We start from the raw sequence: 12,249 nt of genomic DNA, 5'->3' as shown, positions 1-12,249 counted from the left end.
CTCTTAAGGTTACCCTAATTAAGGCTTGAATCCTTGATACCTTGCCAGATCTGGAATATGACAGTATGCCACCAGGGGGAGCTCCATCGAAACTTGTACGTTACTTTGAACGTCTTGACTCCTTTTGGATTAGCTCTGACATTTCTTAGCTCAATCGCTGAATAAGCAGCTGATTCAAAACCGTAACGCTACTTAGACAAGAGGCAGGAGGTAATGTGACCAATAACTTGAGGATGACACATTGTGGTTGCGTGGTTGTTATCTTAAACTCCGGATATGGCAGTTTTCATGCGTTCACACGTTTCTTAAACCCTTCAAGATGTTGTGGGACCCTCAACATGTCAAGAGCAAAGAGCCTTCGGGGATTAAATCGGGGAAAAAAAAAAAAAAAAAAAAAGAGGATGAAGACATTTGCTATAATTTGTGTCTCGTCATGTAATTCATCATCACTGCTGTGCCATGACATGTTGGTCACGCGTTCTCATTCAATTTGAGGTAAGAGGCAGCATGGCGGTTGAGTCCGGCACGTGACTCGCAATTTGGAGGCTTTGAATCTGTTTGAGCTTGTGTGAGCTTTCTGGAAAAACATGCATGCAGTCTTCATAATCATACCCACTATATGTACTAGGGGTGTAACAAAAACAAATATTTCACATTGGGAAATTGGTGTTTGGGTGGACTGGAAACTGGACTGGTCTTGCAGTTTTTCTCTGCGCAAGCTAGCTGGGGCGATACCTGAATGGACCAATAATAGGCGAATTTTGACAACCTCCTTGTGGTCTTGTGGTGGTCTTTCTGCACGACGGACGCAGTAAAGGTAATCCATTTTCACCATGCACAGCGAAGCATTCAGCCCTTACTCTGAAGCTAACCCTGCCCCTGTCCAGTAGCCGGTCTTAATTTAGACCTGGATTATCTGTAGTCTTTCTTCAAAACAGATTTGACTCAAGACTAGAGACTATTTTAATCCACATCTAAGCAAGATATTTTAATTAATCCTGGATTAAAATCTGAATTAAATAGGGCTCTTCCCTGGATAGAAAACTGGGCATATAAGAATGGTAAAATAATCTTCGCATAACTGCAAATAATACTATATATCATTATTATTGAATAATGTCCATGAATTATTTTACTTTGATTATTAAAAGCGTACACACAAATAGACACAGGCGTGAACCCTACGTGACCTTCCACTACAGTACAATTAGCGTGATGGTCTTTAAACCTACTTAACGAAAATCACTTTTCCTACTACTTCGACTGTCGTGTGTGTTGTGTGTGTACTTTTGTGATCGAGTAGTCACCGCGCTTGAAAGGAGATTAAACTAATCGGGCCCAAATTGTGCAGGCAGATGCTAGCGCATCTTTAAGGTAAGAAGGAGACTACCATGTTCCATCCGGCCCGGTTTAAAATGTTAGTCATTATTTTGTATTCACAATAAATCCAGACAAATAGTATGAGATGAGGAAAGAACTTTTTTTTTTCCCTCATTGTTTTTTGTGTGAACGTCTGTAATGTCTTCGTGGAAGGCTTCAGTCAAGTGGCTCTCACTTCTTTTTGACGGTTCTAAGACAGCTGCCAATGTCAACATGTGACCCGTAAAACATGAAGTTTTGACGACATCCACGGGTTGACGCTGGAACAGATCGTTTTTTCAGGTTGCGTTATATAATATCGAACGATGTTGTCACAACATGAACAGATGGGGAGGCTAAGCATTATTGTGAAAAACATTTTACAGCAGTAATATAAATCATTTTATTTATACTGTCTACAGTACTTATTTTAAATTAATTATTTTATTAAATCGTTGATTTGACAGGCGGATCGGTGCAGCGTCGGCAGTAATGCGGACTCTGTACCGGTCCGTCGTGGTGAAGAGAGAGCTGAGGCAAAAGGCAAAGCTCTCGATTTACCGGTCGATCTATGCTCCTACCCTCACCTATGGTCACGAGCTATGGGTCGTGACCGAAAGAATGAGATCCAGGATACAAGCGGCCAAAATGAGTTTCCTCCACAGGGTGTCCGGGCTCTCCTTTAGAGATAAGGTGAGAATCTCGGTCATCCGGGAGAGAATCTGAGTAGAGCCGCTGCTCCCCCACGTTGAGAGGAGCCAGATGAGGTGGCCCGGGCATCTCATCAGGATGCCTCCCTGCGGAGCTGTTCCGGGCATGTCCCACCGGTAGGAGATCCCGGGGACGAACCAGGACGCGCTGGAGAGACTATGTCTCTCAGCTGGCCTGGGAACGCTTTGGGATCCCCCAGGATGAGCTGGATGAAGTGGCTAGGGAGAGGGAAGTTTGGGAGTTCCTCCTAAAGCTGCTGCCCCCGCGACCCGACCCCGGATAAGCGGAAGAAGATGGCTGGATGGAAATCATTGATTCATGAAGTGATTCCCAATTAACTCTGAATCACCGCAAAAAAAGTTTACTTGCATTTCTGATTAAACGATTTTGTAACACTGTGTTGACCTGCTTATAATTCAAACATTATGTAAATAATTCAGTTATACATTATGAAATAGAAAATGAGATTTTAATACAATAATTCGGTAAATATTAATCAAATTCAATATGCATTCAAAAATCAAATGCCAGTTTGAATTTTTTTCCCACATACAACTGATCTGTCGCTTTTAAAAATAGTCAAATATGGCCCCTGAAGCACAAGTTTTTTTTACTCTGAGGAATGTGAAGGTTGGCCAGTTAGGCATTTATGAAGGAGTCGCAATGGATGCCCTTTAACTAATCCATTGCTATGCTTCCACAAGGAAGCTTTTTATGTGGCTCCACTGTGTCTGTTGTGCGTCACATTCCAATTAAGATTCATTCAGAGTAGTCACTGTAAGGTCATTGGCTGAACTCGCGCTTGCTGTCCACCACCAGTGGCACGTACAACGTTTTGCGGTTATTAACGGTTGAACACTATTTTTTTTTTTAATATTTTTTGGGAATTTCTTGTTCCTACATTCTTAACATCCATTGACGATCCCCCAATTAAAACTTGAACTTATTTATCTTCAGGATGTTGACAGATGGTGCATTTTTTGTTTGTGGGTGACAGATGTCACAATATTGATTGCCACCTCCAAAGCAAAACTTTTAGGCATGGATCCTCGGGGCTATTTTGTTTGTCCTGTAATGATGAAAAATCCAATCATATTGACAGGTGATGTGACAAATGTTAGTTTGAAATGTTGTGTTACGCTAGCAAGGAAAATAAAAACTGCAATTTTTTCTCTGATGTCTGTTTATATTTTGGAAAATACACTATCAAGCCCAGTCTGTTTTTTTTTTGTGTGTGTGTGTTTTTGGTGGTGTGATGCACAGTATGATTAGGCGGTGCGTCAATTCGGGGTGATCTCCCACGGGACGGCATTCACTGCCAAAGGGGGTTTCACACAGGGCACCATTCAAGCAAGTACAGACAATAACACGAGGACATTTCATCAAATTCAATCATAGGAGGCTTAAATATTTCGCCCTCAGTTGTGAAATTGTTCAAGCCAATGTTGAACATGGCTAAATTTTGCTGAAAAGGATGAAATATGTTTTAAGTGTACTTTTGTAAAATGTAATCCTCAACATTAAAGACAAAGTGTTTTTGTTTAGCAAGGCTAGTTTGTTGATGACACACAGTCCAACTTGCTTTTGCTTTACTGTTAGCGCTGTTGTTAGCATTAGCATTCATATTTTTCAGGTGGTGGCGTTACGTTCTTTATCAATTTGAACAGTTACTGGCTGTTTGAACGCTATTTTACTTCGATAAGAAGTGATGCTTGAATGGACAAAAAGGAAGGGACAGAGTTAATCCTCTAATACTAATAATTCAAACCTTCGTGCTTGTGAGATGACACTAGCATAAACACAATTATGTAATCCAAAGAAATTTGGGTGTGATAATTATAAGTACATTATTATAGTCAACACTCCAAACCATAAATACTATGAAAGTTTTAACGTCTGTTAGCACGTCCATGCAAACACTCGCACATACCAATTTCTCTATGCGTAAGCTCCGATGATTCAATGTAAGCAACGATTTAATTGCCAGAGCAAGATCATGTTGGTGTGTGGTCGTTCCACAATGACTATGTTGCATGCGATTCAATGCAATGGTTGCAGTGATTGCATGTTCTGATTTTTAAAAACCCGACTAAGACCCTTGGGTAACTCCTTTTCTAACCCGGTCATAGAAATGCACATGCTCCATCCAAAAGGAATCTTGGACTTTTGAATACAGGATCTACATGTATGTCCGGCGTCTGGCACACAAATTCCTATGAATCCCACTTAATTTCCAACTTCTACACATCCAAGACTTTTTTAGTTCTGCCCGTTCTGCCTTAGGGCTTACATTTTAGTCGTTATCTTTATAGAATGATTCGCATTCCACTTAACAGCATTGAGTACATCCATGTTGACGCAACACTGGTGCATGTCCCACTTTCGTGCATTTCCAACATCTTGACGTGTTATGTTCACACTACTTGAGAAGTTGCTGCTATCACTGCCAACAACGCTCGTCGTTTCAAAGTCAGCGAGCTCCTAATTGGAATGCAAGTCGCAGCACAACGCGCTGTAATAATGGCAACAACACACCAGGTGATCTCATCGCCTACTGTTTAAGCTGATTAGCATTAGTGCTAAAGCCGCGAGGTGGGGTTGGACAGGGGTGGGTCGTCTGCTGTACCGGCAGAGGTCGTGAACTCTTCTTGTCAAATCCCTTTAAATGTAGAGGCCACCCGGGTTAAGTTCAAGCATCTTTTTACGCCTTCTTGTCCTCGGCCTGTTGAGTCAGCAACAAAGTGATAGTCTGAAAATGGGATGTTAGCTTTCCTTTGTCAAGAATGCTAGCATGTAAGCGTCACTGCCTTTCTTCAACTATCCTAATCAGGTGTCATTCAAAACATTCTTATTTAGCTTTTGTGGAAACATCGGGACATTTTATAGTCAGGGTGTGTGTGACGTGATGTAGGGGGGAAAAAAAAAAAAAAATCACTTTTTTGGGAGGGGGTAAGATTGCCAGGTCAATCGTAGTAATACTGCATATTGCGGCGGGGAACTCGCAACCAGAGCAAGGTAGGTGATTAGACGACTTTCTATGTTCTCCGAGACGAACTTCCTGGCCCTGAGCTGGGTGGCAGCCAGCCAGGGATGATGATACTAAGTCTTCAACGATAATTAGGGTTCTTAGAAGACTGAGATGTGGTCACACAACAATGTTGCGTGCATGTCCCATGGTTATCTTTATACATCCAGTCTGTAGTATTCAAAATCCATGCATCCATTATCTGTACCACTTATCTTTACAAGGGTCGCAGGCGTGTTGGAGCCTAGCCCGGCTGACTATGGGTGGTAGGCGGTAGGAAATTGGTTTCCAGCCAATTTCAGGGCACACGTAAATGTCGCTATGTATAATGTGCAGACAATGTCTAGCGGCGATTACTAGTGTTTAGTCACAATTTTGTGTGCATTTTATGTTTACATTCCAGGGAGAGACAATTATCTTACAAAAGTGAGGTTTGTGAGGAAGGCAAATTATCAGACTAAATGAAGAGGAGAAAATTCCATTGAGTGGAAAATGTACGAAAATACTTTCAAAACTGTGATGGGCTGAGAGATACTTTAAGTGCATCAACGTTTATTTTCTGGAGACTACCTGAGTTATTTAGTTTGCCCAATTTGCAGGGTTTAACTGTAAGGTCTTTTGCTATGATTAGAATTCCAGTAGACGTTGTTCTAAGAAGTCTACAGGATTCAACGAGTTCAATGGTAATAAACTACTTACAATGTTTAGGGTCCACTAATTGAAGGAACACAGTTAATGCTTACTTAGAATTTAGTGTCTTCATCATGAACATTCTCTTCATGCAACTTTGAAGGGTATCTGGCTGGATCTAAACCAAAAGTCTCGTGTCCATGCTGGTGGCAAGAATCTTCGAACCCGGACCATGAGAAGCTTTTTCTGCATTACATACTTCAGCAACCTGATCCAGCACAAATCCTGGAAATGATTCATGTTTTGCTTTTAGCGGTATGCTTTGTGTTGGTTTTGGAAGAATTCCACGATTAAAAACAAAGCTGAGATAACAAAACATCAAAAGAGATGCTTGATAAATAGAGATTTTTGGAAATCCTAACTGTAGACAAAGACATTTGGTTGCTTGAAGCATATGTAAACTATCCCCATCAGGGACCAGCTAGCTCTATATACAGGCTACTTGAATCTAAAAAAAAAAAAAATTGGGATAAATGTGACCACATGGAAGAGTTTACTGAAACAGTCGATAAAGAAAGCAAGTTTTAGCTAAATACACACAATCACATCAAATCATCTTCAATTTTATTCCAGTCATTACAAACAAGTACAACATCATTTGTGGGCTGACAAGATAATAGCAAGAGTGCTACAATACAACTGATGTTCATTTTAAACACAAACATCAGAAAGACGACAATATAATCATCTTCCTGTGACATGGCCAAATGGAATTATAACGAGGGAACATGATGTGCGGCAATACCAAATGATGGTGACTTTTAGCCCTGCCCGTATATTAGTGTTAGTGTTAAGCATGGCAATTATCCTGTTGGAATGAAAGCAGCAGTAAAACAAACATGAAGGAGCCGGTCCAAGAGCCACCGATCCCTTCCTACTCCTGCCCCTCCCACACTTGCTGTCTTTTCTCATTCTACTGAACCTAAATCAAAGACAATTTCGTCATCAACAGTCCTTTTTAGCATCAGAGAGAATTTCTAGTATCCCAGCTCACCTGGGGACACCTCAGTACCCCTCCTGGAGGAACTGAACAAAGTGGCTGGAAAAGGAAGTCTGGGTTACCCTGCTTAAGCTGCTGTATCATCAAAAACTGGAATGACTAATGATTATTTTTATAATGACCTCCCCAACTAGCTAATGACAATGGAGAGATTGCACTGCTTGATATGAAGAACCACAGTATTCTGCTAGCTCATTTGAAGCGTCGGGTAGTTTGGATTCTACTAGGAAGGCAGGATTCTTTGTATTGGCCTCAAAGTCCCAATCTGCCCCACTGTCATATGGTATTCAACAGGGTTCAATTCTAGGGCCTCTGCTGTTTTCAATGTATTTCCCTTCACTGCTATGCAGATGGCTGTCAAATCCAAGTCCCATTGAGAGAGAAAAAAGATTTAGTTTTTTGTCATGGCTGGAGGTAATCTAACCCTCAACAGCAAAGAACTTCTTTGATTTAAATAAAAAGAAAACTCAGCGATGGTTGTTTTAAAAGTTCTCTATAAATAATGGTGAGTTGATTCATCATGCTAACATGTTTTTGTAACCATCAAAGACATTCTGGAGCGTTTAATAATCCTAATGTATGTGTTTTTGTAAACATCGAAGGATTTAGAGCCTAAAGACCACGATGTCCATGTTTTTGCTCAAATCTACGGCAATCTTTCAACATGTTTTTTGTTAACAGCAAAGACAATTTAGCCTCCAATGACCCTAATGTATATTTGTTGTTGTTTTCTTGGAGTTTTTAGGAGCAATTTTATGTTCAATAAACCAAAAAAAATAAAAATCAATTTTGTCTGCCCAAGAATCAAACCTGGAATCCCCCCCTTTTCGGCTGCATTCTCATCAACTCTGCTGGTCATAAGAACCTCATAAAACAGAACTCATGAGTCTATAGCTAATAAAAACAAAAAGAGCCTGCACACAATCAATGAATCAGTCTTGCTCCAAATGTAAGTGCAACAAATTGCCAAGTAACTCACAAAGATAATCACATCAGATTCGGTAAGTTAGGCATGAAAGGTTACGTGTGATGGGCTGATTGATATACAACAACAACCATATTGTCCGTTTGTCCTTGTTTGCTGTTTACTAGGACAAATAGTGCTGCCTTCAATAGCTTTGAAACACCTGATCGTCATCACATCACATGACCCACTTGCCAACCTCGTTCCAAAGTTGTTCATCATCTATCCGTATTGGTGTTTGGTTATTTTTGGTGCTAAAAGAACATTCCACTCAACTAGTTTCTTCATGACTGCCAAAGTAATGGGCACACAAAAACACATTTCATATTGAGGCGTGATTCGGCTTGTTCTTACATCAGCCTCCCGGATAGGTTTCTTCCTTCGATATGCTACAAATGTGTTTTAAAATGCTAATATTGGCCAAATGCCAAAATTAATAATAATGCAATAATATTGTGGGAAGTATTGACAGAAGAAAATGTGAGTTGTTTGTAGAATAAAAGTGTAGTAAACTTGAATCTTAAAAGAAGTCATAATTTTACAACAAAGCCACGCAAGAAATTCACATACACACATTTACGTACACCGGATGCCCCCGAGTGGGAATATCAAGAGGACATGTAGTTTTATTCTTAGTCTGCTAATCGTGTTGTTGACAAGTGCACTGTAATCTGGGATGATTTTAGATTACACTCGTGAGGCCATCAAAGTGTTTCGTACATTAAAATCCTCGCCATGCTCCTTATGCGGAACAAACCTGACTTACGGCGGAGACTTGCAAAGAAACGGCAAGTTACGTGAGAAATTGTGAAGCGACCACAAGTCAGAATCGACTACTGGAACCCTAAATGACATTAAAAACAAAATTTAAAACAACATCAATCCACTGCAACTCGACACGCCCAAATATTTGTGGTCCGTTTAATACGAAGAATCTTGAGCAAATTCAGTTGAAGCACATTCAGATTTTTAGCGGTAGTTTATCACAGAATTTTTATTTTACCAGACAGAGAGTAGAGACTATGTTGGCCATTCAGCGGTCATGAGATGACCATCACACGACATGATTTGAAAATAAAAATGCCCAGTGTTTAATGTTACAGCAGAACAGAAATTACATCACATTTTAAACTGCAGACTTCGGTTGTTAGTACAAATAATTTTTATATGAATAATTACAAAACAATCGCTTCACTTAGTCAGACCCAGTCATGATTCACTCTACCTACCGGAAGCAACATTCCCATTATCATGAGTTGTGAAATTCCGCAAGGCTTAAACACACACAAGTTGTTGTGATGTGACCATTGAGAGTGAGTCGTTTTCACAAATAGTGTCTTGCACATGTGATAATGACTAAAAGTTCTGCTCAAACAGAGGGCTATTTTTTTCCAAATATGGGGAAATATTAAGACAAATGCCTGATTATACATGTAACTGTGTTTTTTTCCACCGCTTAAAGTAAAGCAGAATTAAAATCTGGGTTTTGTGCTAGGAGATTAAGTAATAATTTGACACCTTGCTCGGAAGTAAAAATTATAAGGCTTTCAAATGGCAGCAGGATGTGACTGATCGGACCAGAATCATGTAATTTAGTGAAGTGTGCATGTAATGGAACAAGCCGATCACAAGACAGACCTTGCGGAACTCAAGTTATAAGAGTTTTATGTTTTATGGCAAGTTATCGAACTCGGGGGCCCTGCTGGGACGAGACATAACACAAAAAAACTCCAAATCTAATCCTCATAACTAAGAGTCACGCATATGTCTGCGATACACAATTTAAATTTGGCAGCCATAGGACAAAGTCTCAAACATGAGGTTACCTTTGGAAATGTCACCAAAACTGCTTTTTCTTAAAACTGACTGACGTCTTTCATTGCATTTTCAGAATCGTAATATGAATAAAGATCGAATATGAAATTTTTTTGGGGTGAAATATGAGACAATGGGGCTCACTGTTAAGGGTCACGAGACCAAAAAAGTGTACATTGGTAGCCCACATAAATCCCGTGGTGCCCCAGAAAAAGAATAAGCGCTGTAAGCTGAAAGTGTTTTGACTGAGTCTCTTGTGTCGGAAGACAGTCACGAGTGTGTTAATAACAATTTAAAAAAGGAAAAAACAACAAAAAAACACTGTTAAGATCACAGAAGAATGTTTGTCGTCACATGTCTGCCATCTCAGACAGAATTTCTAATCGTGGAATTTCACAAGGCTGTCCCTTGTAGTCCAATACTTCGTCGTATCCACTGCGCCTACAGCTTTTATCTTCCCCCAAAGAATAATTTGAAAATCAACATTTGACGGCTGATAAAGATCATTTGTTTGTTTCTTGAATGGAAAGTTTTTCCCAGTTTGTGGAGGAAATCATCATTAGCAGTGTAGCCAAACTCGAGACTGCACACGTAAGAACAATGACAAACACAAATGTACAATTTGGCCTTCTGTAAAGCTCACGAGTTTGTATTTAAAAAAAAAAAAAAAAAAAAACAAGCAAACAAAAAAAACAAAAAACGGGGTATTCAATGACGCTAACATACTACAAGTGTTTTTACAATCGCCAAAAATGATTATTCTTGAATGAAGCTAACCTATCTTTTGTAAATGATGAGGAACAAATTAGTCTTAGGGTAGCCAACGTATGTATATTTCGCTGCTCAGACTGGGAAATTCAAATAAATTAATAATAATAATAATAATAAAAGAAAAGTTGCCATTAAATTTAGCAACTAGACATTAAAATCTTTTTGAAGTCAGTATTCTTTTCACACATTAATTTGGCCATAAAGAACGTTATTTCCTGCAATGTTTAGAGAACGCATGTGCAACTAACTTTTTTTTTAAAGGGTGCCAAGTGTTAAAAAAAATATATATATATATTTAAGCTTATTTCAATTAAACAGTGTTTAAAAGATTCAAGATGGCGGCGCGTGCACACGCAGCGGTCTCTCTCCGTCCCAACCGATCGGTGTTTTGTTCGTTTAATAAGTGTTTGTCAGACAGTTTTGTGTGTTTGTCTGATCGTACCACGTTGCGCTACAAGTACGGCAGGCAGGTTCTGCTCGACATCGGCGAAAGCGAGTTTTGCGGCGTTTCGGACTTTGATACGGGGACATTAAAGTCACTGGGACTACTCCGGCCTGAATCATCGCCGGACTCGTCTGCTACTCCTTCCCCGGACAAGCAGCGTCGGAAGCTGTGTGCGAGCAGGCAGAAGAGGGGACAGCGCGGAGGCGTCCGGGCCAGGCTAGCGGCGAACCCAACTCGCCCGGCCGTGCCTTTCATTCTTCTGGCGAATGTCCGGTCGCTGGCAACATTCCGGACTCTGCTGTGCAACTGGAGCGGCTGGCGTGCTATCGATTTGTTGCTCTTGTCTGTTCGTTTTTACTCTTTGTGCTATTTGATGTGAGTGTTGTGTACTGTCTAGTCACCGTGGGACGGTGGGAAACGTAATTTCGATTTCTTTGTGTGCCTGGCATGTGAAGAAATTGACAATAAAGCGGACTTTGACTTTGATATTATGCCCCACCCTCAAAATAAAATTAAGACCATTCAATTAAAAATTATAAAAAAACAACTTGTTCCAAGTTTGATTTTGGATTTGTTTTTGTTTGAGCTCATTTTAGATTGAATTTAAAATGTTTTGTCTTACCTTTACTTGTAGATGAGGTCAGTTGCTTTCCTGTAAGTCAAAATTTTAGCTTCAAATCTCAATACTGATTGTGAAATAGCGATAGTCTTCTTTCATCAGTCCTACACCATTTGTAGGTTTTGACTTTTTTTTTTTTTTTTTTTTTTTTATCTTTTTAAATGGGGAAAATGTTTTTTGTCCGTAGACAACACTAATTGGCACACATTGGCAAGCTGGAAAAACTTTTGATCGAATCTTTTTTCATCTAAAAAGATTGAAATCTCCCCGGAAGTATTACATTCATCCATTTGTCAGTAATACAGTCTGATGAGTTCAGAGTATGGTCTGACAAAATCAAGCGTAGAACGTAGAAGAAAGAATAGCAGCAACGCGAGACTGTGTACTCCCATACGCCTCCTTCGGTGTGGCTGCCACATCCACATTAAAAAGGAGGCTGCCTACCGTAGTATAGAGGCAGAATTCTGTTAGGCTGTCCTTCAAAATTTTATGACTGATTTGATGCACATAGAAAAACTGAAGGACAAAAACAGACACTTGCCAATAGCATCCTCTATTGCAGTACAGTCATTTTACCAATAGAAGGTGGTGTTGGACTAAGCTACTGTAATTCTGCTTCTAATGAATGACTGCACAAGACGTTTTGGAAGGCTTGCTGCCGGTAGCTGCACTTCCCATCCCGCACGTAATTGAACAGGAAATATTGATTTTCAATAAATTCACATCATTTCAAGCAAATCACAACCTACCTTTGCCTGTTGTCCATCCAGATACTTTTTCATCACGCTGTGAGGAGAAGGAGTAAAATTAAAACATCAATGTACCTGCAATATTTGTATTGACATTTATT

General features: G+C 39.9%; 1 long non-coding RNA gene across 4 annotated transcripts in view; it reads right to left on the bottom strand.

The window, feature by feature from the left end:
- LOC147055390 (uncharacterized) overlaps positions 1-12,249 on the bottom strand; it is a 62,016-nt gene that overhangs the window by 46,948 nt on the left and 2,819 nt on the right. For all 4 annotated transcript variants that reach the window (XR_015066553.1, XR_015066552.1, XR_015066555.1 and 1 more), the window contains exons 2-3: positions 12,149-12,185; positions 11,403-11,432 (exon numbers count right to left, since the gene is read on the bottom strand). This is a non-coding gene — a long non-coding RNA (uncharacterized LOC147055390). The remainder of the gene's footprint in view (positions 1-11,402; positions 11,433-12,148; positions 12,186-12,249) is intronic.

The sequence above is a fragment of the Syngnathus leptorhynchus genome, chromosome 6, assembly GCF_054491065.1.
Source record: "Syngnathus leptorhynchus isolate UIUO chromosome 6, UIUO_Slep, whole genome shotgun sequence".
In the NCBI taxonomy this organism is placed as follows: Eukaryota; Metazoa; Chordata; class Actinopteri; order Syngnathiformes; family Syngnathidae; genus Syngnathus; species Syngnathus leptorhynchus.
This window is presented reverse-complemented; position numbering and strand designations above follow the sequence as displayed.